Source organism: Symphalangus syndactylus, chromosome 11 (assembly GCF_028878055.3).
Source record: "Symphalangus syndactylus isolate Jambi chromosome 11, NHGRI_mSymSyn1-v2.1_pri, whole genome shotgun sequence".
Taxonomy (NCBI): domain Eukaryota; kingdom Metazoa; phylum Chordata; class Mammalia; order Primates; family Hylobatidae; genus Symphalangus; species Symphalangus syndactylus.
In genome coordinates, this window is record NC_072433.2 from 50,542,899 (window position 1) to 50,565,610 (window position 22,712).

At 47.5% G+C, this 22,712-nt stretch overlaps 2 long non-coding RNA genes and 1 pseudogene across 8 annotated transcripts; 1 reads left to right on the plus strand and 2 right to left on the minus strand.

The window, feature by feature from the left end:
• Positions 1–509: 509 nt before the first annotated feature.
• LOC134731826 (uncharacterized) lies at positions 510–21,478 on the plus strand. Its single transcript, XR_010114436.1, has 3 exons — positions 510–682; positions 6,578–6,745; positions 21,352–21,478. It is a non-coding gene; the product is annotated as an uncharacterized lncRNA (long non-coding RNA).
• On the minus strand, positions 3,143–22,211 carry LOC129457760 (uncharacterized). 7 transcript variants are annotated; one of them, XR_010114431.1, is made up of 9 exons: positions 21,909–22,211; positions 20,824–21,451; positions 20,380–20,521; positions 8,920–9,001; positions 4,667–4,740; positions 4,374–4,514; positions 3,792–3,861; positions 3,446–3,690; positions 3,143–3,264 (listed from the first exon to the last, which is right to left on the minus strand). It is a non-coding gene; the product is annotated as an uncharacterized lncRNA (long non-coding RNA). The 7 variants fall into 7 exon arrangements; XR_010114429.1 differs by having other exon boundaries at positions 3,148–3,690; XR_010114432.1 differs by having other exon boundaries at positions 3,159–3,690; positions 22,047–22,211.
• Positions 13,164–14,101, minus strand: LOC129492633 (N-lysine methyltransferase KMT5A-like; annotated as a pseudogene).
• Positions 22,212–22,712: the final 501 nt, after the last annotated feature.

The window sequence follows — 22,712 nt, forward strand, 5'->3', positions numbered from 1 at the left end:
CTGAAGCTTAGGTGAGGTAACTTGCAGGGTGAGGTGCCTCTAGGTTAAAATCTCATGCATGGATGGTCCGTGCCTTAGGTCACTGCTGTGGTCATTGCCATGCTGCAGCATGTAGCAGGGTTCCAGGTGGACCCAGCCATGCCTCCAGAGGGGAGGAAACAGCCAGCTGGGGCTTGAAATCATGCCCATCAGCTTCTGCTCTGTGGCCACCAAGAAATCCAGAGACAAGCATTAGGCAAAAACCTGGGAAGGGAGTCTAGGGCCAGGAATACTGGGGCCCTTTTCAAAGAATCCCTCCTCACTGTGAAGGCCGAGAGAAGCCAAGCTGCTTTGCTCAGAATGGATGAGTGTGAGAGGCTTTGTTTAAAGTTTCACATTGAGCTTGTGTGTGCCCTGAAGGACTCAGCCATTCCTTGAAACATCCCCCACTGGGCTGCTATGGGAGACAGAGTGTGGGATTTGCAACCCCAGCTGCCTTAATTTTTGTTGATGCTCCTGGAATCAGGGCTACCCAGGGATGGAAAAGACTCACTGTGCAGATGGGAAAATGGAGGCCCACAGAGGCCCAGCTCATCAGAGGCAGAGCTGCGACCGGATCTGGAGCCCTCTGACCCTGTGGAAGTGGCTGTGTTCTTCTCTCTCTTCTAAATGGCCCAGTGGGGGAGTCCAAACCCAAGCCCAGGTGAGTGGGATGCACCTGTGGTAAAGCCTGGAGCAGAGGCTCCATGAGGGAGGATGATGGTGGAACAGGAATGTAGTGTGGAGCAGTGGGCATGGGCTGGGACTGTGCTGGGCACAAACCACCATACACAATTGTCCAAGTTGTGCACTAAACAGGGGCCTCTTCCTGAGGGGGAGAGTAGAGGCTGAATTCCACCCTATATTTCATTATTAATTGTGCGTCCCAGGACAGATGGAGCTATATTCATCTAGAGGAAGGGGATGGATGAGTCACAGCCCTGGAGAGATACTCTTATCTCACAGGATGGTCAGAACACCCTCTATGGTTGAGCTGGGACCTGGGATAAAAGGGAAGCAAATTTGGGGGAGCCAAAGAGTGAAACTCTGCCAGCCTAGGCATGACAGCCTCAGAGAGCCAAAGAGGGGCAGGGCAGGGTGGCTGGTTGCCACACCTGTGAAGCCCACCCAGAGGCAGTGGGTTTGGTGGGCATGGGAGCACTTCCCTTCTGATCATGCTAAACCTACCAGCAGATGGTGTCACACATTCCTACAGGCTTCTTCCCATGTCAGTGGAGATTTCAGAAACCAGCCCAGCCCAGCCCAGGCCTCCCAGTTCCATTCATTTCCCTTGCACCCTTTCCTTTCCTGGCTGCTTGTACACTACAGTATCTCATTTCACCTCCACACACCAGAAGGCAGATTTCACCTCCACGGACCAGGGCTGGTGACCTCCCTGGGCCTCGTGTCACACACTACGTATGTGCTAGGACCGGGACCAAACTGCAGGACTCGGGTTCATCGGGAGATTGTGCGGGGTCAACCAGCAGGAATTGGAGTCAGACAAGTGTGTCATCTTGTCACAGCTTGTTTGCTTCCTAGTTGTGTGTCTTTAGCAAGTCGGTTTACCTCTATGAGCATCATTTTCCTAAATCACACTGATGGTACCTACTCCATGGGCATATGAAGGATAAGATGGGCACAAAATGAAATGACATGTGTGAAAGAGCTTTGCATGCTCCCAGGTGCTGAGCAAGGCGGAGGACTGCTGTTGATGTCAATGTCAATATCATGGTTGTGGCTGGTTGAGGCAGTGGTGGAAAATGCTGCAGGAAGGAGCAGGGCCATGCCTGTTCCCTACACCTACAGTTTCTGAGTCTAGAGTGGGGTTGAAGATCACTGATTATTCCTCTCTCCAAGAGGCCATTCCTGGCCAACTTGGTGCCACCCAAGATCCCCAAATGACAGAGTAGATTTGATGTGAGTGGGCAGAGCAGGCCTGAGCTGGGAGTAATCCCAAGGGCCCCCAAAGAGTGAGAGACTTTGTAACCTCAAGTTAGGGCAGGTTGCAGGTGGGATGATGTTTAGTGCAGGCCAGGCTTGGTGCCAGCCCTTGAGCATGGTCGTGGTTTCAGGCTGCAGTTGCCCTTTCGTTTGTGATATGGTTTGGATCTGTGTCCCCACCAAGTCTCATGTAGAATTGTGACCCCCAGTGTTTGAGGTGGGGCTCAGTAGGAGGTAGTTGAATTATGGGGTGGCATTTTCATGAATAGTTTAGCAATCCCCCACCCTCTCAACTTGGTACCATATAGTGAGTGAGTTCTCATGAGATAGATCTGGTTGCCTAAAAGTGTGCAGCACCTCCCCTTTCTGTTTTCCTCCTTCTCTGGCCATGTGAATTGCGGTTCCCTGTTCACCTTGCACCATGATCAGAGCTTGCTGAGGCCTCCCCAGAAGCAGAAGCTGCTAAGGTTTCTGTATAGCCTGCAGAACCATGAGCCAATTAAACCTCTTTTCTTTATAAATTACCCAGTCTCAGATATTTTCTTAAAGCATTATGAGAACTGACTTATATACTTGGCCAGGGACAACACTTCCAGAGGCCTTTTGCATTGAGGTGGTGGGTATCTAACCCACCCATTTTTCCCTTGGACTCATCAGCATAGCAGACTTTGCGCCCCAGCTATCCACCCAGAGGACATCCACCAGAAGCACATGAAGAAGGACCTGAGTGAGCTGCTGAAGCTGATCGAAGCTCACTTTGAGAACAGGAAGTAGGAGGAGAGGGAGCTCAGTTCTCTTAAAGACAAGATTGTAGGCATCGAGTCTCCCCATCTAATGTTGCCTCAGGTCCCAGCCTGTTCTCTATCCCTTTCGTTTGGCCCCACCTCCTCCAAGCAGCCTTCCCTGGAGCTCCAAACCCTTCTCAAGGTGGACTCTCCTTCAGGAGCCTTGAAGTACTCTGAGCTGCTCCTGCAGCCCTGGCTGGGTCTTCTTAGGTCTCTGCCTTTTCTCCTCACCAGACTGGATGCTCCTTGACAGCAAGAGCTCAGTCTGATCGGTTTCCAGGCCACCACAAGGCCTGACTCAGGACCTGGCAATGGAATGACTGGTCACATGCCTGTTGTCCACTCTTGTCCTTGTGTCCTCCTCCCCAACCAATGAGGTGAACTTGAGTGTGACCTGCAAAATCTTATATTATTCTACTGCTGAGCATGAAGGTTGCTGTGATTCCTTTTGTTTCTCTTTACCAAGCTTGCCTTTCCACAGCTGTGCTCCTCTGGCTTGAATGACCTAGCCACCTGTCTGAGCACAGAGCACAAAGCAGATGGCAGAACAGGGTGGGGAAGGGGCAGGAACAGTGGCAGAGCTCAGGCGGAGCCTGCCTGACATTTCCCAAACCGTCGCAGGCAGTCTCGCCATGAGTAAGGTTGGATGTGGGCCATCCGCAAGTGCCCGCAAGTGCCCGCAAGTGGGCAGTCCTCACCTAGCCAGGGCACTCTCTGTGAGGCCCACCTGCTGTGGGGCTATCTCCTGCTGAAAACTGAAGGACTTGGAGGAAGAGTGCCACCGTCCTAAGACTCTGGGAAGGAAAATTCCCCATGAGTTCTCTTGTGGCTCTGTCAGGGCCCGGCACCTGCAATGCCACCTACTCCCCATGCACGCCTGGGTGGACTTTGCCTCTTCTCCATAGGCAAAATGGCAGGCCCAGCAGGCCGAGCAGCTGCGCATCTGGAATGAGTGGAAGGAGCAGCATAACCTCCTGGCTGGGAGTGACCCTCAAGCCCAGGCCCACAGAGCCCCTCAGGCTTCCATCTCCTGCCGTTACAAACCTGATATTTTAAGAGACTCTCCAGCCCTCATCCATTCCCCAGTCTAGGCTTCATGGGACATAGGGAGACCCTGTAGCAAGTGGGAAAAACAAGAAGCAAATTTGTGGTAGTCAAGAAATGAAACTCGGCCAGGTGCGGTCCCTCACGCCTGTAATCCCAGCACTTTGGGAGGCCGAGGCGGGCAGATCACGAGGTCAGGAGATCGAAACCATCCTGGCTAACATGGTGAAACCCTGTCTCTACTAAAAATACAAAAAAATTAGCCAGGCATGTTGGTGGGCGCCTGTAGTCCCAGCTACTTGGGAGGCTGAGGCAGGGGAATGGCGTGAACCAGGGAGGCGGAGCTTGCAGTGAGCTGAGATCGCAACCACTGCACTCCAGCCTGGGTGACAGAGCAGGACTCCATCTCAAAAAAAAAAAAAGAAATGAAACTCTACCAGCCTGGGCATGGCAGCTTCAGAAAGCCAAAAAGGGGCAGGGCAGGGCGGCTGGTTGACACACATGTGAGGCCCACCCAGAGGCAGTGGGTGTTGTGGAGGTAGGGGACAAGGAGCACTTCCCTTCTGATCATGCTAAACCTACCAGCAGGTGGTACTTTGCATACCCACAGGCTTCTTCCCATGTCAGGGTGACTTCCGGAAACCGGCTCTTTTCCTGTGCAGCTTTCTTCTTGTGCAACTGCTGAAGATGTCACAGTAACAGGCCCTCTTGGGTAGCTCCAAGCTGGAGGGGATGATGGAAACTAACACTCAAGAATCTGGATCTGATTCATTTGCTCATTTTTCACTCATTCAATAGACTCCTGTGTGCCAGCCTTGTGCTGTAAATATACACTCAGGAAGCTCATTACACAGTGGGAAGAAAGATGAACTTACGCATAAAGACCACCAGCTTCAGCCAAGAATCAGGGATTCCTGTCCTTGTCATTCATTTGCTGTCTTTCCCCTTTCTGAAAATCAGAAAGATGGGTTTTAGTGAAAGGAGGAGAAGAATAGGAGGAAATTTGAGGAGGACACCCTAGAAAGAAGGCTTTGTCAAACATGATGCATTTTGGAGAATACATCCAGGAGGAAGGGGAGCAGCAGGGATCCCCAGGAAGTCCTGGCATATTTGTGAGGAATTAGGTGTCGACTGCAGCAGGCAGACTTTTGTTGGATTCCAGAAAGATATTCCCAGCTGCTGTTCTTGTAAAACTGAGACCTCCTCATGCCCAAACCCTGAGCTGGTGCTCGGCCTGTTTCACTAGGAGGGGCTTGCTGGGATAGAGGGCTGCGGGCCGTGCCTGCTGGGGTAAGGGGCTGCAGGCAGAGCCTGGAGCATCTGGTCATCCCTGCAGCACCCCATCCCTGCCTCCAGCAGTGCTCAGGAGCTTCCCAGGGGGCTGGTGGAGCTGGAAGGTCTCTGTGTCTAGAGTCAGAGCTCTGGGTTTAAAGACCCAGCCTTGCCACATAGAGATGTGTGACTTTATGCAACCTCTGAGACTCAGTTTCCTCATCTGGGATGAATATTGCCTTCCCTGCTGCTTTAAGAAGCTCAAATGAGCCAAGATGGATCATGTCTATGTGCTACACAGCTGTGAGGTTGTTTGTCCCTGGGAACTCACTCTCAATCCCTGATTTTTGTCCCCCACTCCTCCGAGATCCTCCATTCTCAAGGTAGAAGCGTTTATGTCCAATTCATTTTCTCTATTTAGTGAAAGCAACAAAACATTTTCTTAGACTTCCAAAGTTGCTGGCTTAGAGCTAGGCTAGCATCGCTGCCTCTGCCCCTATGGTTACCGTACTAACCAAGACTTTGGCATCACCCAGCTATCAAAATAGTCCCAGCCCTAACTACCACACTCAAGTCCTAGTTAACAAGACTGCCAATAATAAGCATCTGAATTATCTTCTTTTTTGTTCTGTGTCTTTCTTTGCCTTTGTGTTCTCTGCCTTCTCTCTGTGCCTCTTTTGTAGTCTTGGTCTTTCTTTCTGGGGCTCTCGCTCATGTTTCCTGGTTTATCAGGCCCAGGTGGGCAACAAAACCTCAAACCTTCTTCCTCCCCATAGTTTTGGAAAAGTCCCTGGGAGGGGAAGGCACTTTGCTGGAGGGTAGGAGTGTAGAGATTGGGCTGGGTGAGGAGAATGAGCCTGAAGAGAGGTGGAATGGACTGGTTAGGCAAAGAAGGGCAGGGCTGCTGGGACTCTCCGTGCCCTTGCCTGAGATTCCCCAGGGAATCCAGGTAGTTGACAGTGCAAGGTGTTGCAGCAACAAGAGCATAAGAAGCTAGTCTTTCTGCAGGCCTTGCTCCATCTCCCCCACCAACAGGGAGTTTAGGGAGGGATATGGGTCATTCTAGCTAATTCCTCCAACTTGCCACTTCTTCAGACAGAAAAAGTGGAAAGAGGCAGACTGAGTGGGAAAAGAAGAAGATTCTGGCTGAGAGGAGGAATGTTCTGGCCACTGACCACCTGAATGGAGATCAACTGGGAGGGATGGTCCTAGCACACTTCCAGCATCTGCTTGGGGAGGGAGTAGCTGTCTGACCCAGCACGCCGAGGAATTGCCAGGGTCTCAAGAGGTGTGGCTGTAGCACCCCAACCCCAGAGTTTCTCTAATAATTGGTAGAAAGGAGGGTACTCACAGGAGGTACTGCCTGCGTGAGGGGCACCTGGAATCCTCCTGGGGCAGGTCAGAGACTGAGCCCTGGGAAAGAAAGACTCCGTCCCCTAGCTGAGATGCTGCATGTGCCTGGACATGGGCTGTCATGAGGCCACCAGCCACTCACACTGTCTCCTGCGTTGCAGATGCACCATCCTCGGGAGGTGAGGAAGATGAGAGACCACAGTGAAGCTACATTTCAGGCACACAGGCCGGCTGGGGTGGGGCCTGCCTTCCACCCACCCAGCCCTGCCCCCAAGAGGCCAAGAAGGGACTGAAGACTGGGGGACAACCTTCCTGGAGTCACACCAAGGGTAGGGGTCTCCTCAGGGTGAAGGAGGGCCCGGGCCACTGGGATGGCTCTGATGCCTGGCCTTGGGCTCTGGAAAGCAGGCTGGGGGTGGGTGGCAGGGGACACCCATGCTGCAGATGGAGAGACTGAGGCACAGGGCTCCGAGGCTTCCAAGAGTGGTGAGGAGGCCAGCGCTGGCCTGTGGGGACTTTGATGTTGGCTCCAGGTGAGGTGGGCCACCACAGGGGTGAGTACAATCAGGCATGGGGGCTCAGGTGGCTGCTACGGGGTGGCTAGAGTGAATGGTTAAGGGAAGCAGGAGACAATTGTCACAGCCCAGCAGGAGGGGAGGGTGGCTGTGGGCTGTACGGAGGGTGCTGCAGCATTTCTCCGCAGATGGGCTGTGGGTGTGAGAGAGCACTCAGGGGAATCATGCCCAGCCATTTTGGCTTGGAGCCGTCACAGGTGGACTTTGCCCAGCCATGATGGAGACAGTTGGGATGTGGAGTTCTGATACTGGAAATGCTAAGAGATAAGCAAGTGCTGTTGAGGGTCCTTGTGGGACAGATGTGTGGGGATAGTTACATGTCCTTGGGGACAGATGGTGTACGGCCTGACCCCTCTGGGGTGCAGCAGGCAAGGAGGTAAGAGGAACCAGCCAAAGAGACAGATCTTGGGGGAAACCCAGGGTAGTAGATTCCAAGAGAAGCTGATCCCAGGAGAGGATCAGATCTGGGTTAGGATAAACATTTATCCAGTTCCACTGCCTGCTCAGCTCCTGCCCCCACCACACACCCTGGTGCCATTGCCCTGAGTCCCTGCTTGCCCCTGCCCACCCGGCCATCCCAGGCAGGTGTTAGGTGTTTCTGTCCTGGTGGGCTCAGGCTGTGTGGGTCACTGGAGGGCCGCCTGTCAGAAGGCACTGTCTGGCAGTGGGCAGCATTGAGTCACTGTGGTCTTCCAGTCCTGAGAAACACCCCTGCCAGAGCCTGTTGGGCTCTCTCCGTCACCCCAGGGATCTCCGACCCCCAGCCTTGGAGTCTCCGACCCCCAGCCTTGGGTAACTCAGAGCTCTGGGAGGTGCCTCTTCCTAGTGTCTGTCCACATTATATCCACCTGTGCCTTGGCAGCCCCCTCTTAAAGGTGGGCATATCTTTGAGGGTGGATGGCATGAGGTCATTGTCGGGAGGAGGCTACCTCTCCCCTGTCCTGGGGCCCTAATGCCTCCATCCTGGGGGATGGCACTCCAGCCTCCCCATGAGACGAAACAGGAAGGTGGATCCCACCTTAGTCCGTAGGAGGGAAAAAACAGTTGGGCTGTGAGGGTGGGGGTGGAGGCAGCCCTGGACTTCAGGAAGAGGAGGAGGTAGGGCTTCAGGCGCTCTCCTCACCGATTGCCTGCCAGGGCCTGGAGCTCTGCAGAAGGTGGTGCAGGGTCTTGAATTCCAGTGTGGAATGATGCCACCTGGCTGCCTCTGAGGCTCCTGGTTCTGCAGGTGTCTGGGAGTGTCTCCTGGTTAACTGCTTTCAAGGCCTCTCCTAGCTCACTCATGCAGCTGGGCTGCCTGATGAGTTCTGGGTCTCCCACTTGGTGGGCCTGCCACAGTGTGCCTCCCTGAGTAGGTGGGGGCTCCCCCTACAATGCTCCTTTGCCCTGAAGGCTCCCAGGCCCAGCTGGAGCACCCTGGGCCTCAGCAGAAGCAGCCATCTGGAGGAAGAAGAGGCGAAGGAGAGAAGATGCTTGGCCCAGCTGTGAGGGTTGGGGTTGGGGGACTTTGTGTTGAGGCTCCTGGGAGCCTTATCAAGTCCAGGCAGAGATGCTTGAAAGGCTAACATTCTCCCTATAGAGTAGGGTAAACTGAGGCTGGATGGTAGGCAGGGGCAGCCTTGGAAGGGGGTTGGGTTGGATGGGCCTCTGCTCCCCACCTCTGCCATGGCCTTCCTGTGCAGCTTTGCCAGAAGTGCCCCTAATGGACTCAGCCCCAATTAATGGACAGGAAGCTGCCTGCCATGCCAGCCACCCAGCCCTTTTGCTTGTTGCTGCCTGGCCATCGGCAACCCCACTTCCTCCATCTCTGGGTTGAAGAGCTGCAAGACTTCCTCAGAGAGCACCACATCAGGGCAACGAGGTGTGCCTGGAGGTGGGGGTAGAACCTGGGGGGTAGCAGGGCAGGGCCTGTGGTCCAGTTCTCTCACCTGACATCTTCTCACTGCTATACCATGAGCAGTGGAGCCTAGTCGCGGAGAGTGTGGTAACCTCAGGTTATGTCCACCGCACCTGCAGGGTGGAGAACCAGTTAGCAGCATCAGCAGATGTACAGTAGCACCTACTATGAACCAAAGTCCAAAATAAGATGCACATTTTCCGGATGTAAGAATATACATTTCAATACATAAAATGTGTCCCTCATAATTCTTTCGAAAACATCTGCTTTTTTCTCTGCAACGTTGTGTTCTCTAAGTTATCACACTGAGTGAAGAACTCTACGGTAAGCTTATCTTCACATACTTAACAAATATGATTTTATCTTAACATCCACTGCAAAATTATAGGACAAAGCCTATTTGAATTATAGTAGAAGGTATATGAAACAATTAGGATGGGCTATTCTGAAAAATGTAGAGTTAGCTATTTCTGTATTTGTTTTCTATTAACCCATATTAATTGCTAATTAAAATATTTTATCTTGTGAAGTTTAAACCGATCACTTGGTAATGAAAGGGGTCTGAGTTGAGTTCTCATTGGCTGGTTGCTGTTGCACCATAGGTTGATGTACCACCATTGCAGCGACTCTGATTTCTTGACAATAGCGTCTTCACTTGGGTGGCGGCTGGGCAGATGTGTACCAGGGACTACAGTGATGAGCTGTCCCAAGCTCCAGGTTTCAGCTAGTCTACCCTGTCACTGTTAACAATTCTTTGGTGTTGTGTGAAGATGGGAATAAACGGCCCCTGAATGCTGAGAACAGCTGTGAGTGTATCCTAGGGTGATCCAAGGGGTCCTGCAGTGGTTCCAGGGTCCTCTGTGGCTTCTGTCTCCTCAGTTTGTTGAGTGGATTTGCTGGTCTTGTGATCCAGGGTATGTGCGTATTGGAAGCTGAGGTCAAGGTGGGGAAAAAGGGTGATGGCCAGCTTCCTGGAGGGCACGGCCAGCCTATTTTCCTTGTGGCTCAGCAAGTTTATTTGAACTTTCTTCTTGTTAAGTGTTCCTGTGTTCTGAACACAAGGGTAAGAAAAGAAGAAAATCTCAGAGCAGTCTGAGCTCTGTGAGGTCTGCAAAGCTTATCAGGCCCTGAGAGCATGAGTATGGGGCTTCAGCCATGGCCCTTGCCCATTCCTAGTTTAAAGATATTTTGTTCTTGACTAGCTGCCTCATGCATTATCTTCAGGTTCCTGGAATCTCTAATACAAAGAACAATATGTAGCCAATCTATAGCTTATATGTTTTAATGTATATTCCTGATAAACATCTTAGAAACTGCTCTTTTCCCTTTCTTTCCTTCCTTCCTTCCTTCTTTCCTTCCTTCCTTCCTTTCCTTTTTCCTTCCTTCCTTCCTTCCTTCCTTCTTTCCTTCCTTCTTTCCTTCCTTCCTTCTTTCCTTCCTTCCTTCCTTCCTTCCTTCCTTCCTTCCTTCCTTCCTTCCTTCTTTCCTTCCTTCCTTCTTTCCTTCCTTCCTAATTGTGACATACTACTGACCTTAGAACAAAGGTGATGTGACTTTCCTGCATGAGCCCTGTTTGCAGAGAAATATTGACATTTCCCTGGCCCCGCATTCAGGTGTTGTGGCTTTCCTCCATCTTCCTGCCAACAGGTGGGATTGTGACCTATACCTAGGCCCATGCAACAGTCATAATAAAGACTTTCTTACATGGAGTTAGCCAATAGGATACATTTTGACCTTCATAGGTAGACTTAGTGCAACAAGTAAGGTCCTTGGTCTCCTAATTTTAAAAAGGTCACAGAAAATTACAGCACTCACAAGTATTTTATAAAGCCTTTGGATTGTATAAAGAGTGACAGCAGGGCCCACCAGACAGGTGAGAATGTGACTCTCATAGACACATACAGCCAACAATTAGGATTGTCACCTTCACACAATCTGTGTGAAGTGCAGTGGAGTGCAGTCCACTGTTGGAATTGTGACTGTCATATGTGCATCTGGCAATAGGCTGGATGTTGACTAATTTCTGCATCTATGTCACAAGTACAATGTTGACTATTGTACCTAGACTAATCCAAAAGAAGATATTGACCGTAGCTAGGCTTGGGGCAGTGGGTAATGTCCTGGGTTTCCTGACTGCACAGAAGTCTCAGAGGACTATGAAACTCTAGCATATGGTATAATTCTCTCAGATGGTACAGAATATGTCAAAACAAGGCTTGGCATTTAAATTGTGACTCATATGTATATCCAGTCAAAAGTTAAGTTTGTTACCCTCATATATGGACAATGCCCACTGCTGAGGTCCTGAATCTTTCATGGATGCAGTCCACAGTTGAAATTTTGACTGTCATATATGGTTCCAGCCATAAGTAAAAGTTTTTCATAAAATTCAACATTCCTTCACATTAAAAATCCTCAACAAATTAGGCATTGAAGAAACAACTTAATAATAGCCATCGATGACAAAATCACAGACAACATCCTACTGAATGGACAAAAGCTGGAAGCATTTTACTTGAGAACCAGAAAAAGACAAGGATGCTCACTCTAACCATTCCTATTCAACATACTGAATGCGTACTGAAAATCCTAACTAGAGCAATCATGAAAGAGATGAAAATAAAAGACATCCAAATGGAAAGAGAGGCAATCAAACTATCTCTGGAGACAATATGATTCTATACCTAGAAAACCCCATAGTCTCTGCCCCAAAGCTCTAATGATAAACAACTTCAGCAAAGTTTCAGGATACAAAATCAATGTGCAAAAATCAGTAGCATTCTTATACACAAACAAAATCCAAGCTGTGAGCTAAATCAAGATCGCAGTCTTATTCACAATAGCCACAAAAAAAACTAAAAATACAGCATACCAAGGTGGTGAAAGATCTCTAAAATGAGAATTACAAAACATTGCTCAAAGAAATCAGATATGACAAAAACAAATGAAAAAATATTCTATCATCATAAACAGAAAGAATCAATATTTTAAGAATATTTTAAGTGGCCATACTGCCCAAAGCTATTTACAGATTTAAAGCTATTCCTATCAAACTACCAATTATATTCTTCACAGAATTAGAAGAAAAGCTATTTTACATTTGTATGGAATCAAAAAAGAGCCCAAATAGCCAAGGCAATTCCAAGCAAAAAGAACAAAGCTAGAAGCATCACATTACCCAATTTCCAACTATACTACAAAGCTATAGTAACCAAAAGAGTATGGTACCAATACAAAAACAGACACATAGACCAATGGACCAGAATAGAGAGCCTGGAAATAAAGCCACAAACCTACAACAATCTGATCTTTGACAAATTCAACAAAAATAAGTAATTCGGGAAAAAGCTCCCTATTCAATAAATGGCACTGGGAAAACTGGCTAGCCATATACATAAGATTGAAACTGGATCCCTTCCTTATATATAAAAATCTACAGCAAAAAAGAAAGCTCTCAAAACCCACAGCCACTTCAGTCACTTGAAGACATCTGTAAGTTGTTTTCTGTGTTTTTTATTTATTTTATTAAAATAAACTTACTGTTTGCAGTCTATAAAGAATTAACCCAGTTTCAGGAAACCGTGTTGCAGCAGGGAAGGTAAGCAACAGTTTCCCTGTCCACGTCTAGTTTCATTATGCACCCTGGTGCTTCAAGATATTCAGAAAGGCAGCAGCTTGGAAGAGTAAATCTATGCCCGGCCAGTGCTCAGGGTCACAGACTCAGTAACCTTTGGAGAAAGCCAGAGGGGAAGCCTAGCTTACTGTGAAACCTTTTAAAAACATGTTTACAGGCTTCAGTGAGTGCATGTTCAGACTTTAGGAGAACATGGGCCTGGAAACATCCCATCCAGGCAGTTGAGAGGAAGCATCTTCCTCACACCCTGTCCCTGGACATTGGGGTGTCGGGGGACAGTCCTGGTTCTTCCACTGGAGAAAGGAGAATATGTTCATGTTTGACTTTCTTCTAAAACCTGTGCTGTGTCTTTGACTGCATGCTGGGAAGCACAAACGTTTGACTTCATGCAAAAAAGTCCAAAAACAACTAGAAGAGAAAAGTTTTGGTAATATAAGGTCATCTCTTCAAGTCCACCTTGGAAACCTGTAACATATATTTAAATACTACAGTGAAAGGCATCTTAATATACTTTTTAAAAGCATCTGAAGTAATCTGCTAAGATTAACTGTGTAAAAAAACATTGATTCCCTTTGAGGGCACTTTGCCCTTTGAAGAAGGGAAGGTGGGGCACAGAGGGTGCCCGGCCCAGGGTTAATGCTTCAGGCACCGGTCGGCTTCCAGGGAGCCTTGGGGCGGTCCCCACAGTAATACAGGAGCTCCTCCCAGGCCTCACTGTCTCAGGAAGCGATGAGGATGACGTGAGGTGGCTGTCGATGTCCTGCAGTTTGGTTTGGCAATTCCCACATTTGCTGTGATTGATCAGTCTTCCTAAGGGATTTGTGTCTCTAGTTGCATCCAGCAGGTTTTGCTCAGATACTGAAAACGGTAGATGTAGCAGCTCGCGGAGGGTCCGGTGTGTAAAAAGCCTCCTGCATCTTGGCATCGCGATCTTGATGAGGCCTCATGGTTATTTCACCACAAAGTCACTCTGGGAGAACTGCTTGATGGTGATCGCATCCCTGCCTTTGCCATCAATGAGGTCAATCTTCATTCCTTCTTTCTTCCCATCTTCAATCAAATCATCTGGTATTTTCCTTTCTTCAGACTGCAGCTCACCTTTGCTCTTCCTGGAGCTGCTTCGTACAGGGTAGAAATCCGAGAGTTTGCGAGTCTGCTGCGTTTTTTCCTTGAGCTTTTTTCTGGAGTGGGGGATGGCGGGGCTCTGTGCCCTTGAAGGGCTTTCTCAGAGCTTGCTTGGCGATGCTGCATTAGTGGAATCACAAAACGAGGTTAGAGTTTTGGGAGGTTCTGCTGTTTCAGATTATTGGTTTGGAAAAGGTGCCAGGGGACTTCTTCTGGCATGTTTGATCTTCTGTTCCTCGGACTTCCTGGTGCTCCTCCTTGCATTTCCTTTCTCTTCTCTTTTCCTGGACATTCCAGCTAATGGTTTCCTTGGCATTTGAGTCGGTGATGCGCAACTGAGCTCTCTTCCTGAAGCGGGGAACGCATTCCAGAGCATTTGTTGGGGCTCAGGTAGGAATACATCTTTGATTGCCCGGTGAATACGTTCTCCCCGTCCGTGCAGGGCTCCCCGGGTCCCTCCACTTCACCATCTCCAGCCCGCGCCGTCGCTGCCACCGCCGCCTCCACCGCGCGGGGCTTGGGCGTCTTTCTGCCCATAGCCCCGCCTGGCCCTCGGAGGGACCCTGCGCCCTCGCAGGAGTCGCCACCGCCGTTGTCGCAGCTGATGCCGCCGTCACTAGCGCCCTCGTGGCTCCCCCTCCCCCGTGGCCGGAGAGGCAGGGCCGGGTACCCGCGCCACCCAGCCCTGGGCCACCCTGAGCACAAGACACAGGGAGGGAGGCGCAGAGCCCTGTCCTCTGCGGCCCCGCCCACTCTCCACTGCCATTGCCCACCATCCGGCGCCTGGCCCGGGGAGGGGGCTCAGTTCAGCAACTGTGGAAAGCAAAGTGGGGATTTCACAAAGAACTTAAAACAGAAGTACCGTTAGATTCAGCAATCCTATTATTGGATATATACTAAAGAAATAGAAATCTTACCATAAAGAGACGTCTATGGGGGTACAGGACAGAAACCCCTCGCCTCCCAGGCACCTTCTGGGCTAAGTAAGACTTGAAAATTTCCTGCGAGGCTCCCTGCAGGGGGCTCCTAGGCAGGCGCTGGCTTCTGGAAGGATTAAACATTTTTCATGAACCTAAGCCTCTCTTCTGTTGTCTTCGGTCAGATGGACAGGCATGGAGGCTGGAAAAACGTGATTCTTTGTTTTCATTTTAAACAAGAAGTTGACTTAAAAAACAAGTCGCCGTAATTGGAGGGAGAACTATTCAGGATTCAAGTTTTTTTCTTTACTTCCTTACTTCCCTTCCCTTCCTCCCTCCTTTTCCCCTCCCCTCCCTCCTTTTTTCTCTTTTCTTTCTTTCTTTCCTTCCTTCCTTCCTTTCCTCTTTTCTTTTTTCCTCCTCCATCTTCTTCTTCTTCTTTCTAGAAACACCTATCCCTACCTGGAGACATACATTCCATATATGACAATATATGGAACAGATATGCAGAAAGATTAGTTACAAAATTTATTTGAATTTATAATAATAAAAAGCATTAAAATCATCCAGTGTAAAAATGTATGCAAAAATTTTCACATTGTTGCAGATTTTTGTTTTTTTGTTTATTTGTGCTTGTTTTAGTTAAGACCAATAAGTTCCTCTTCAAAGCTTCCTTAGTGTTTCTTGCTCTGTACACAGCCCTTCCTGCTTAATCTCTTAAGGAGCACTTGTTGCTCTGCTTAATCTGTAACTAGCAAACCTCTTACTCTTACTCTGTAAACAACCTTTCCCCGTGCCCAGACATGCCTTGTACTTCTTCTGTAAACAACACTTCCCACCTTAGCAAAGTACAGCCTCTCCCTTCCCTCCTAATTAGCCATACTCAATTTCAAACAGTAGCCAATAGGGTTAGCTTAGATTGTGCGGTCCGACTCCAGCTAATGGGGAAAGGACACAGAAACAGGAATTGCGTTACGGATAAAAACCCCTACCCTACCCCACTAGATGTGCTCTTGCAATCAGAAGGAAGCAGGCAGCGCCCTTCTGCAGAAGTAAATGTATGTTGCTGAGAAGTTTTCTAAGTGCTGGTTTTCTTTGTGGCACCAAGCACTTGTTTCTAACATCAATGAGGGCAAAGTAATTACTAGTAGATGCGGGTAAGAGCTGAGTGAGGAGCCACTGAAGAAAGGGACTCTGTTCCCACTCTATCTCCACTGGATGTCAATCAACAGATGCTGCTGGTCATTTAGTAAAAACAACCAGGCACACAGAAACTGCAGTATGCTTGTACACCTACACCAGATACTTTCTGAACAGTAAAGAAATGGGGGTCGAGTGTGGCAGCTCATGCTTGCAATCCCAGCACTTTGGGGGACCGAGGCGGGGGGATCACCTGAGGTCAGGAGTTCGAGACCAGCCTGGCCAACATGGCGAAACCCTGTCTCTACTAAAAATACAAAAATCAGCCGGGTGTGGTGGTGCACACCTGTAATACCAGCTACTACTCCAGAGGCTGAGGCAGGAGAATCGCTTGAATCCCGGAGGTGGAGGTTGCAGTGAGCCAAGATGGTGCCACTGCACTCCAGCCTGGGCAACAAGCCAGACTCCTCTAAAAAAAAAAATTAGAGGAAAGAAAGAGAGAGAGAGAGAGAATGAAAAGAAAAAGAAGAGAGAATGAAAAGAAAAAGAAGAAAGAAAGAAAGAGAAAGAAAGAAAAAAAAGAAGGAAAGAAAGAAAGGCAGAGAAATGGGGAAGGAGAAAGCAAAGGACAGAGAGAAGGATACTCTACCAGTCTCTTCCTGTCAGGTTGTGATGGAACCATATGGTGTTTTTCACATGAGAATGTCTGCCTGGTCTGTGGGAACAGAGTTCTAAGGTAAAGTAGCAGGTGTGTTCTTAGTAGACACCTTGTCTGCTGCTGGAACACATACCTTCTATCTTTGTCTGCCATTTCCAGCTATGCAGGTGTGTCTGTTTTACTGATTGCTGCTCATAAAACTGGAATCTGGTCTCTCTCATGAACAAACCCTGTCATTCAATGTAGGCTTCCACTAACTCACTAAGTGATATGTGCCTCCTTCCTTTCAGCTGCAGTCCAGCACCATCCTACCTGCTACCTTCAAATACACAGGATCATTGTCTTGAGTATTTTGTTTGTTTTTTGTTTTGTTTTGTTTTGTTTTGTTTTTTGAGACTGAGTCTCGTTCTGTCGCCCAGGCTGGAGTGCAGTGGCGCGATCTCGGCTCACTGCAAGCTCCGCCTCCCAGGTTCATGCCATTCTCCTGCCTCAGCCTCCCGAGTAGCTGGAACTACAGGTACCCGCCACCATGCCTGGCTAATTTTTTAGATTTTTAATAGAGACGGGGTTTCACCGTGTTAGCCAGGATGGTCTCGATCACCTGACCTCGTGATCCGCCCGCCTCGGCCTCCCAAAGTGCTGGGATTACAGGCGTGAGCCACTGCGCCCCACCCGTCCTCAGTCTTGATTCAAACTTTCCTTGGCCACAGTGAAGCCTGAAAGCTTCAGCTTCACAAAATTTCCTGTGAGGCTCCCTGCAGGGGGCTCTTAAGCAGGCGCGGGCTTCAGGAAGGATTAAACATTTTTCATGAACCTAAGCCTCTCTTCTGTTGTCTTCCAGTCAAACAGACACACATGGAGGCTAGAAAAACTTGATTATTTGTTTTCATTAAACAAGAATTTAACTTAAAAAACAAGACCCCGGAATTGGAGGGAAAACTATTTAGGATTCAGTTTTGTTTCTTGACTTCCTTACTTCCCTTCCCTTCCTCCCTCCTTAGAGGTCCTAAGTCTGTGCCAGACTAGCAAACTAGCAAGCCAGCAAGGAAGTGGTAGAGCTTTACTAGTGTTTTTATTACCATTCCTACAACAATAGCAGCAGCAACAACAACTACTGCTTCTAATAGTGGTAATAATTATAGTAATGATAAATAACAGTAATTGTAATTGTTGATGTTTAGTTTATATATTTGTAATTGATAATGTTCTATAATTTACTTTTAGTAACTTTTATGGCATGTTACTTTTGGCATAAACCTCTGGACCCCTCCACATTACACCTTAAGGATGAATTTCACCTATGGACCTGTGGCTGCCCACCTGCCAGTGTGGGCCCTCTCTCCACTCCACCCCTAGACCTAAAATCTGGTTGACCTTTTGAGAAGACGTAGTAGCCATGGCACTCATATATCCATTTGATAACTTCCTGGAGTGGTTACATCTGCTGCCTGCCACTGGTAGCCCACCACACCTCATGTTGGTTGACCTGGACTGGGCAAAGAGGAGCATCTCTAGGGAGGCTCAGGTCTGACCTTCTCTCCTCCATCATAGGGAAGGGATCTAAGCATGGACAGAGGAAGCCTTCCTGACCCACTCATACTCACTATTACCTGGCCTGTGGCCACCCCTAAAACAGGGGTGGGGGGACAGCTCCAACCACTTCCAAAATCCATCCCAGTCAGTAAGCAAGCCCCAGGAAAGTGGAATAGAGGCAGGATTCCCCCTGTCCCCTAGCCTTGGGGTGCATTGGTCACCTCCAAAAGCCCACAGGGTAGGTGGGGCCTCCAGCCCACTCTACTAGCACAGGTAAAAACAGCTCAAAAGACCAGCTATAGCATCAATACTGCAGGGTTCACAGCAGGACAGCGATGAACACTGCTCCCCACAGGGTGGAGAAAGGATGAACCTTGGCCAGGTGTGGTGGCTTATGCTTGTAATCCCAGCACTTTGGGAGGCCCAGGAGGGTGGATCAGCCGAGGTCAGGAGTTTGAGACGAGCCTGGCCAACATGGTGAAACCCCGTTTCTACTAAAAATGAAAAAATTAGCTAGGCATGGTGGTGCGCACCTGTAATCCCAGCTACTCGGGAGGCTGAGGCAGGAGAATTGCTTGAACTGGGGAGGCACGGGTTGCAGTGAGTCAAGATCACACCATTGCACTCCAGTCTGGGTGACAAGAGAGAAACTCTGTCCCCCGCCAAAAAAAAGTATGAACCTGAGGAGCGCCCTTGACTGCTGTGGGACAAACACTCATGACAATGATTTCAATAAATATATCAGAGTGAGGAGCTGCTCTGCTATGTAGGAAACCTCTACCCAGGAACAGTTTGTCTCTGAAGGTTAACACCGGGATCCATAAGAACATGCATTACCTGATGGAGTGCCAACAGGACCACACTTTTTTTTTTTGGTAGCAGTTCTCATGAGCAAACAGAAAGGCTTGATCCTTTATCATGTACATGGTTCCTAGGGTCTAGTGGGTAGACTTAGATTTCACAGTAGGGCCAAAATTTATGACTGTTTTTTCTCCATGGTCGGTAACTGCCCTGCAAGTGTGGAGAAAAAAAAAAAGGTCTACTCTGCCATAGGTGGGGCAGGAGCTGGTGGTTTGAGCCATGAAGTGCACTTGTGAATCATGTGGCCTTGAGGTAGATGGTAGAAACGTAGGACAAAAACAGCCTTTTTCTCTTGGTTTGAGTGTCAGGAAATGGGGTCTCAGTGCTTTAGTCATTTCAGGGTATGTGTTGCGGCCTTTAGGGCTCAGGTCTGGGATGTCACTGACTAACCATGCAATACCAAGTACCCGGCATCTAAGGGGTATAGAGTGTGTGTTGAGAGGAGGGTTGTAGAAAGTGTTTGGAAACATCCATGCTCCTGCTGTTATTGAAGTGACAAAGAAGTGGCTGTCTTCCGGGTCGAGGAGGAATGTCCAAAGCCCTGGGGACCCAGTATCATTGGAAGACTTCCATTCAAGTTCTATACTTTCTTGCAATTGCTAAACTTCAGAAAACAGAGGAGATAAAACTTTTTGTAGCTGGTCTGGCCTTAGAGGTCCACAGCCTCTCATCAATGACCCAAACTGCCCCATACTGGACTCTCATCTATTACCATATACAAAAATCAACTCAAGATGGATCAAAGACTTAAATCTAAGACCAGAAACCATAAAAATTCTAGAAGATAACATCAGAAAAGCTCTTTTGGAAATGGTTTAGGAAAATAATTTATGGCTGATACCCCAGAAGCAAATGCAACAGAAACAAAAATAAGTAAATGGAACCTAATTAAACTAAAAACCAACCTTCTGAATAGCCAAAGAAATAATCAGCAGAGTCAACAGACAAGAAACAAAGTTGAAGAAAATATTTGCAAACTGTACATCTGACAAAGAACTATATCCAGAATCTATAAAGAACACCCAAAAATTAGCAAGAAAAAAAAATAATATCATCAAAAAGTGGATTAATAAATAATTCTCAAAAGAAGATACACAAACAGCCAACAAACATATAAAGAAAAAGCTAAGCATTACTAATTATCAGGGAAATGCAAATTAAAACCACAATGAGATATCACTTTAGTCCTGCAATAATGGCCATAATTAAAAAATAAAAAATAAATAAAAATAAATGTTGGCATGGATGTGATGAAGAGGGAACACTTTTACGCTACTGGTGGGAACATAAACTGGTACAACCACTATGGAAAACGGCATGAAAATTTCTTAAAGATCTAAAAATAGAACTACCATTTGATCCAGCAATCCCCCTATGGATACCAACCCAAAAGAAAATAAGTCATTATATGAAAAATACACATGTACACAAAGCATTGCTGGTTACAGTATTAGTAAAAAAAGTGTTTTGGAAGGAACTAAAAAATGTTCAATCATTTATTAACTGAATATCTATTTAATCTTATTAATATACTGCATACATGACAAGCGAAACATCAAAACCAGATAGTTCAAAAAACTTGATAAAATAATAGATAATAATTTTAGCATTTTCTTGTCTCACCTCAAGCAGATATTGAACCCGTTCTCACTGATTCATGCTCCTTACTTTAAACATGATGATTACATGCTGGAAAAAGCTAGATTTTCTGGATTATCGTTTTTGTATTTCTTCAATGAGGCTTTTGAGGGAATCAGTACTGGGTCTGGACAGGAAGAAATCATGGTTCCCATGAATAAAGGTAAACAAATAAAATGGATTTAATTTTTCTGTATCTTTGGACATTTATCTCAACTATCTGGGCTGAACAACCAACTGTTTTCTTCTATATACCAAAAATAGGCATTTTGTATAGCAAAAGGCCAGTTTCACTGCAGGGAGCCTTGGGAAAAGAGAAACAGAGAGAGGGAGGATCCTGGGGGCTGAAAGATGAGGGTAGTAATCTGGTCTTCTCTGAAAACAGTGCCCCCAAAACATAGCACGTTTAAACAACAAATAATATCTCACAATTTGTTGGAACTGGAATAGGGGCCCAGCTTGGTTGGGTGTCTCTGACTCAGGGTCTTTCATGAGGCTGTTTGTTTTCAAGCTCACTCATGTGGCTATTGGCAGAATTCAACGTAGACTGAGAGCCTATTTTTCTTTGTCTATTGGCCTTGTCACTCCTTCAGTTCTCTGCCATATGGACCCATACACAGAGCAACTCATAACATTAACATTGGAGCTTGCTTCTGCAATGTGAGGAATACAACAGAGAGTCCCAGAGAGATACAGAGACAGGAACAGAGATTGAGGGAGCAAACACAAGACAGAGTGAGTAGAAGGGAAATTACAACATTTTCATATATAATCCTGGGAGCCATGATAGACTGATGGTCTATTTTCTCCCAAATTTATATCTTGAAATTGTAACCTTTAATGTGGTGATATTAGGAGGTAGGAGATAATTAGGTCCTGAGGATGAAGTCCTCGTGAATAAGATTACTGGCTTTATAAAAGGAACCTCAGAGAGATTTCTCTTGTTCTCTCTACCAGGTGAGGATATAACCTGAAGTTTGCAGTCGGCAATTCAGAAGAGCTCTCACCAAAGGCTGACAATACTGGCATCTTGATATTCAACTTCCAGACTCTGCAACTATAAGAAATAAAATTTCATTGCTTATCAGCCATACAGTCTATGGTTCCTTGCTATGGCAGCCTGAAGTTTGAGGTGTTATCCTACCATTTTTGTTATATTCTGTTAGTCAGAAGTGAGTCACTAACCTCTTCATGCTGGGAGCTTTTATGCAGCTGCTCACTTTATATATCAAGGTGAGGCACATGCTTCTAATTCTAAATATAAAGAAAAACACTGGAAGGCTTAATGTCAGAAAATGACAATATTTGAATTTCATTTAATTTCAACATCTCATGGCACAAACTTAAAAATAAGGCACAGAGAGAAAATTACTCTCGCAAGATCACACTGCTGGAACCCAGGCCTGTTGAAATTATATATCATGCCACCTCCCACCCCTTATGGTAATTTTTGCATCTTTAAGTTTGCACATTATCTACTTGTGATGCCATACCATGGGTTTTATAAGTTTTACCTCATATACACCTGATGAGTTTCCCAGGAAGAATATTCTAGCATTGTTACCATTGTGCATGTTGGGTGACAGAGAAGGTCCTGAAACACACACTGACTTGTCTAAGGTCACAGAAATAGTAAGACAAGATGTTCTGACCCAGATCTGTCTCAAACGTGGGTCCTCAACCACATCCAGCTTTTCTCAGGAAGCTGAGAAAGGGGCATAGGGGCTGTGTTCTCATAGTTGTGAACAGCTGGGGAGTTTACATGGGAAAGGAGGGTGAGCAGTCAGGAGCCCAGCAGGGTCTGTGGGTCGGTGTTGTTGAAGGAAGGAGCCCAGGTGATGGAATCTTGAAGTGACCTCACTTCCTTAGTTACAGACTCCAAGAGAATTTGGAACTCTGGTAACCTGGGACCCTCATTTTAGAGATAGCCCTGTGTTTAGTAAGAAGATTCTGAAGACAGCAAGATGTTTTCCTGCTGTGTCTTGGATTTCTGAGGCTCTCATCTCAGGAAGGCTTGAACTGACAGCATTTTCTTATGATGTAGACATTGGCTCATTCCTCACCCTGGCTCTTCTGGAAGGGGGTGCCCATAGGTAACAGAAGGCCACGCAAGGCAGGCCCAACCAGGCCAGGCCTCACCTTTGATATCATCTGGGCAGCCCTACACCTCTCCTCAGCACCATGTCTTGTGGGAAAGAAAGAGATAATGGGTCCTTTTCTGACAGGAGCAGGTTTCCAGCTGTTGAGAAGCTAGTACATCTGTCAAATTTATACCCCAGGTTATGGCTGGCAGGATAGAAAGTTGAGTACTGGGGACC